This window comes from Equus caballus, chromosome 15 (assembly GCF_041296265.1).
Source record: "Equus caballus isolate H_3958 breed thoroughbred chromosome 15, TB-T2T, whole genome shotgun sequence".
Lineage (NCBI taxonomy): Eukaryota > Metazoa > Chordata > Mammalia > Perissodactyla > Equidae > Equus > Equus caballus.
The window spans coordinates 31040153-31047284 of NC_091698.1; positions in this window are offsets into that span (position 1 = coordinate 31040153).

A 7132-nucleotide genomic window follows, 5' to 3' on the forward strand; every position below is an offset into this window, starting at 1 on the left:
GATCAAAGAGGTGATGTTTGGAGGCAGAAACACTGCTTTGATGTTGGGATGAAGATCAATAAAAGGAGGTTGTCCAGGAGCATCATCCACAAATAACATCTTGAAAGGTATGTTATTCTCTAAACAGTACTACATTCCGCTGGCATAGGAATTCAGGAGGGCTTCTTGGAAGAGGAGCTGAGTCATCATTGACTTATTGCTCCCGGTAGTACACTGGCAGTGGGTGCCTATTGATATGCTTGAAGGCCCAGGGATTCTCAGATCACAGAGTTTCAATTTGTAGCCTGCAACATTGCCCCCAAGCAAGACTGTTATCCTGTGCTTAAAAGTGTTGAAACCTGGCTTTGAATTGGCCTCCTGGATGAAAGTCCTTTCAGGCATCTGTTTCCAGAATAGGGAGGTTTCATCCATATTGAATATTTGCTCTGGCAAGTAATTTTCCTCCACAATCAGCACATTATGTAGAGTTTCCAAAAATGCTTCAGCTGCCTTCACATCAGCACTCGCAGACTTCACCACTCAACTTTCACATGATGTAATGAGCAATAAACAATTCAAGAATCAGGCTACTCAGAGCTAAGAAGAAATTCAACATCCTAGTCAAATCCAGCCTTTTTTTTCAACACTGCAAACAATCTTTGCTTTGGCCGTGATCGTCATGGCGCTGAGAGGAATATGCTTCTGTGTCTGGTCTTCAATACGGATCATTAGCAGTTTCTCCATGTCTGGTGGCCCTTCTCAAATTTTCGTTAGTCTTGTTGCCTTCAACAAAGCAGATTCTTTAACAGCTTCCAACGCTTTGTTCTTGTTCTTCAAGATTGTAGGTATGGCGGAATGGGACATGCCTGACTGGTAAGCAATAACCATCACTGATTTTCCACCTTCATAATCCTTAGGTTTAGTTTTGTTTCCAGGTCAATCATCCAGTGTGACCTCTTACTGGCAACATTAGCAGTGGATTTTGTACACTTAGGAGCCATAGTGAACAAAACAACATGAAATTAAATGAAGCATGAGACACGATGTAATCAAGAGATGCAGTAAACACGAGATGTATGAGGCTGCTGCTGGCGTAACATGGCATACTGTTTTACAGGAAACTTTTATTCTGTTTTATTTTAATTTCATTTATTTATTTTTTGAGGAAGATTGGCTCTGAGCTAACATCTGCTGCCAATCCTCCTCTTTTTGCTGAGGAAGACTGGCCCTGAGATCACATCTGTGCCTATCTTCTTCTACTTTATATGAGGGATGCCTGCCACAGCATGGCTTGCCAAGCAGTGCCATGTCTGCACCCGGGATCCGAACCTGCAAACCCTGGGCCACCAAAGCAGAATGTGCGAACTTAACCGCTGTGCCACCGGGCTGGTCCCAAGGAAACTTTTTAATAAGTAGAAAGAGTACACTCTTAAATAATGATAAAAAAGTATAGTATAGTAAATACATAAGCTAATAACAGTCATTATCATTACCAAGTATTATATAGTGTACATAACTATTGTATGTGCTGTACTTTTATGTGACGCAGTGCGGTAGGTTTGTTTACACCAGCATCACCACAAACACGTGAGTAATGCATTGCACCACCACATTCCTATGGCTACGATGTCACTAGGCGAGAGGAATTTTTCGGCTCCGTTATAGTCTTCTGGGACCGCTGTTGTATATGCAGTCTGTCGACTGAAACGTTACGCAGCGCATGACTGTAAAACTTTGTTTTCCCTGAAGTAAGTTGTCTTTTTTTTAGTTTCTTTTCACTAATCCATGCCGAAGCTGTCAGTTGTCTCATTTCCTCTGAGGACTATCAGAAGCAACAGGAGTGTCATTCATTCGTTAGGGAAGCCCCCTCCCAGCTTCCGATCTGCTCTCTTGCAGACGGTTTCACTTCTGCTGCCTAAACTTTCCCTCTCTCATTCTGGGCATTTCTTTTACCTCCTTTGTTGGATTTCCTATTTCCTGTAACCCTTGATTTCGTTTTTCTTGGTGGTTGCCTTGTTTTTATAGAGAACACCTAGCAGCTTCCGGAGAAAGAGTCGGGGAGGATTTTTTTTGAGACCTTGCGCATCTGAATGTGTTTTTATTCTGTCTTCATATTTGATGATTTGAGCATAGACTCTAGGTTTGAAATAATTTCCCTTAAATGCAAAAGCATAGCTTTCAGTGCTGCTATGGAAGTCTGAAGCCTTTCTGATGACTGATCCCTCATGTGTGTGACCCATATTTCTGGGTGCTTGTTGGATATTTAGTTTTTAGTGTTGGAAACTTGACAGTAAAGAGTTGGCTTATTTTTAAATGGACTGAGTAATTCATTCCTTGGAAGTCTAGAAATTCACATCGTTTAGTTCTAGGAACTTCCTGAGTTACTTTGATATCCTCCACACCTTTTTTCTTTCTTTTCTTTTGAGCTTTCTAAGCTACTGAACTAGTACTCTAATTTCCCATTGTTTTGCTCAATACAGTTATCTGTTTCTCTGACTTTGGCCTTTTTTTGAGAGGTGTCCTCACCTCTATTGTCAAATCCTGCTATTAAGATTTCTGCTCCTTTTTTTTTTTCCTGAGGAAGATTCGCTCTGAGGTAACATCTGTGCCAATCTTCCTCCATTTTTTCATTTGTGGGACACTGCCACAGCGTGGCTGGTGAGTGGAATAGATCCATGCCTGGGATCTGAATCTGCCAACCAGGGCTGCTTTTGGGCTGCCAAGGCAGAGCATGTGGAACTTTAGCCACTCTGCTATGGGGCCAGGCCCTCTGCTCATTTTTAATTTCCAAAGCTGAAAAAAAATAGCATTCTGGGGGCCGGCCCCATGGCTGAGTGGTTAAGTTTGCCTGCTGCACTTCAGCGGCCCAGGGTTTTGCTGGTTCGGATCCTGGGCGCAGACATGGCATCACTTGTCAGGCCACACTGAGGCCGCATCCCACATGCCACAACTAGAAGGACCCACAACTAAAAATACGTAACTATGTGCTGGAGGGATTTGGGGAGAAAAAAGCAGAGAAAGAAAAAAAGATTGGCAACAGTTGTTAGCTCAGGTGCCAATCTTTAAAAAAAAAAATAGCATCCTATTTCAGGGATGCAATCAATGTCTATTCTTTGAGAATATTAATGATAATTTTAATCTATCAAAACCTTTTTCTTCCTATTTTTTTACCCTGGCTTTTTATTCTAGTTTCTCTCATGCCAAGCTTCCCTTAGCTGCCTGGTGATCTTTGGTCATCTGCTCATATTTAAGAGTGGAATACTAAAATGCTGGTGGGAAGCTCAGTGTGTGAGTGGCACTTGTGGGCTTCTGGGGCCTTTATCTTGGGCAGTGGTTCTCAACCAGGGGTGATTTTTCTTGCTGCTGCCTCCCGGGATATGTGTGGCAATATTTAGAGACATTTATGGTCACAGTTGGGAGATGCTACTGGTCAGAGATGTTGCTGTAAACATCCTCCAGCACACAGGGGCAGCCCCCTACAACAAAGAATTACTTGGTCTAAAATGTCAGAAGTGCTGAGGGTGAGAAACCCTGGTCTAGGGTGATCTGGTTAAGACTATTTCCTTAGAGGAATCCCAGAGAAGAATCCAGAAGGTAGAAGCTTGACTGCTCAAAGTTCTGGGGCACGGTGGAGGAAGAGGTCACTATGTATTTAATCTCCTTGTTTTCAGTACAGACAGTCCTCGTTTTGTATGGCTCCAGTATGAACACATTTATTACCACCATTTAGGTAAATAACACCAGTTCCCCAACAACACAGTTCAAATTTCAGTTGCTGTGTACATTAACTGTGAGTAATTGCATAAAGTACGAACTTTAATGCTAGCTCTTCAGTCCACAGATCACATTTACAAAAGAACAAATGTGTGTCATGATCAATGACCTATCAGGTCACTTCTTTCAAAGTCTGGGTGATTGGTTGCTGGGCACTTACTACTCAGTTCACTTACGGATGACAAAGCTTTTGGTGGTGTTGCCTCCTTATCTGCCAGCCGTAGGGAGAGACTGTGGGCTTTTAGCTGTACTGTAAGATGATGCTCCAGATTCTCTTGGGGGCTTGAATGAAAGTGTGAAGACTTGCTATTTACCATCAAACACAACTTTCATTGATCTAGCCAATGAACCAAGAGGTTATTTCAACTTTTAACAATTTTTGGACAGGCTCCACAACTGAAGATTTTGCAATTTCTTTAGCTGAGGTTTGAAAGAAATCAAAAGCATCGTGGCAGAACGTAGCAGTAACATGCAGTGTGGCAGAATCTTATTGCACTGCAGATAACTTGGCAGGATTCGAAGTAAACATAAATTGAGTTGAACTTGACCGTGGGAAGGTTGACGCTGCTGCTGTTTGAGAGATTCTAGATAGGCAGCCAGAGGAACTTAGTGAAGGCGGACCTTCAGCGTAAATTAGGAAGGGGATTATGATGAAAACGATGCGGTTGTCCCAGAGGAAGTGACCCTGGCCGAAACGCCACATTAAGGGACTTCTCGGAGGTATTTCACAACAGTGAAAGAAAGGTAAAAAGTTGAAAGCTGATCCAAAAACACTTTAATCCCAATATTTCTCATGTTTTAAATTACATGTACTAAAATAGTTTTACTATTTTTTTCATTTTTGTATACATTTATAACTGTCAGTTTTAATGTTTTGACAAAAATTCTTAAAATTCACAGGACAACCATCATCTGTCCTGTTGATTATTAGATCAGTTTGCATGGTTTCAGCTGGCAGGGTCTTTTTTGTGGACCCACACCTACTGTGCAAAGTGAGAGCTGCCTGTATCTTACTTGCTCTCAACTCTGACCAGTTTCCTGAACCCTGGACCCTCTCTTGTGCCCTTTATAAAATAAACTTGCAGTCTAATACCACATGGAAGACAGGCGTCTGAGTATAGCATGGGGCAAAGGATCTGGGGGCTTAACTGCTGTGGCTTAAAAAAAATGTTTAATTATGGAGATTTTCGAATATACACGACAAGAGAAGGATAGAATGAATCCTGTGTACTATGTACTCATAATCCAGCTCTAAGAACAATCAAACTTGTGCTGTCGTTGCCTCTCTCCTTCCTCACACACTAAAAACTTTTCACTGGAGTATTTTAAAGCAGATCTCAAATGTATCATCTCACCTGTCAAATACTTGGCGATATGTCGCAAAGATTGTGTTTTGTTTCTGTGTTTAAACGTTACCGCAATGGACCCTAACTCTTTCTCAGACTTTTGGGCTTCCTGGCTCTAACCCCTCCGTCATAGTCTTGAGAGGTCCCTTGTTCTCCAATTTCTGAGCCTGTCAGTGGCCGTTGTAGCTTCTTCCTTCTCGAGTCTGCCGCATCTATTCCCACTTGCTGTCTCGCTTCCACGATTTCGTGGTGGTGTCAACTCGCCTGTTGACTATGTCTCTACAATAGTCCCTTACTGCCTGCCATTTTGGTGGTGTTTCAGAGGGAGTGAAGGTAAATGTTTCCATCTGTCTTTACCTAGGAATTCTTGACTAGTTGATATTTCAGTATTTTTTTTTAAGTGAAAAATTTATTGGAAGGTTTAAATTGAAAATTTTTTGAACAATTAAGCATAGAAGGTAGAGTGAAAGAGCCTCGCTTGCTTTCCCCTTTCTCAGTCCCACTGCCCAAAGGTCACTGTCAATAGCTTGCATGGCAGCAACTTGTGGTTACTGTCAATAGCTTGCATATCTTCTCATGCTTTTTGCCTGTGCATGTGTGTACATATGCGCACACATGCATGCACACACACACTTGGCAGAATCTATCTTTTTGAGAATTGAAGCTGTTTATTCCTTGGTAAAGCCCCCTTGGCATCTAGAAGTTAAAAGGTGTCCTTCACAGAATAAACAGGTCAATGTTGAGTCACTTGGTTAACCTACTATGTAGCTGAGAACGAGATAAATGTTACACAATCATGCAGGTGTTTACTTACAAGTTGCCAAACCTTTACAAGCCAGGCTAAGCTTTAGGCTAAGCCAGTGCTTTCAACATTGCATTTCCTGATTGGCAGGAAATAAAAGGATTTGTTCTCACTCTATCTCACTCTTTCACCTTCAGGCAACATAAAGCTGCTTAGAGACCAAAGGTGACAAGGTTAAGGCTCCTGCTGATTAAAAGCTCGGTTGTGGTGTTTCTTATAAAATCTAGTGGTACGGAGATGCCTGGTCTATTAAAACCCTTTCTTCACTGGGCAGTGCACATGGATTTGCAAATGTCGGTTGCCGGTGGTTTCTCTTGGCTCACACCAGAATCTTATTTAGTGCTCCAAATTTCAGTAAGGTTACTGAACTCATACCCCGTGGTGTGAAAGTTGTTTCTCTTTAACAGTTCTCTGCCTTTATCTGTGCCTCTAAATTCTTTAACCGTCCATTGTTTCACCAGAGAAGCAGGGAGAGATTTGAAGAGCTGGGAACGGTCAGGCAGCAGGAGATTGCCGAGGTGCTTATACCAAACTGTTGCTTTTGTGACAGATGGAGACTTTTGAGATTTTATTAATAGATTTGTAAAATAACTACTAAAATAAAACACTAGAGTTGCTCATTGGCAGTAGTCCTTGCCTTTCTAATGTTCGGGCTCTTGTGTAAACCCCTTTGGTGATATTCAGAGATGATGCTGGATTTCTTCATCTTATCCGAACATACTGTGGTGCAGTGCAGAATGCTACTTATTAAAGGAGCAAGATGGTTATTTTCTGGGGACTGCTGAAATTACAGCAAGGTCTCCCCTCCCAGAGTATTATTTCTAAAGACCTAGATAGCAGGTTTCTACTTCCCATTCATTCTATTTCTAGAAGCAAGCAAATGTTCTCTAATTGCAGGCTTGGGCTGAATGCCTCAGCAGTGTTTCCCACTGTGCTAATTGGAAAAATATAATTTTCAACTAACTGTGTCCTGCTTTGCAAAATAATAGTTGGCAGCTGAGTTGTGAGTTTAGTTCCTAAAGTGAAATAGTACTTTTCAGTTTAGCACAAAGGATGATGGACCTTTAGAAATCCTAGGGAGAACCTACGCTGTGTACAAAGACCATTAGAGATCAAACTTCAGCCTATAAGAACCAAGTTCCTATTGATTTGATGTCTTTTTCTAGGGGCTTTTATTAAATTTAATTTCAATTAAAAAATTTGGGGAGGCTAGGTTCTGGGAATGTTATTC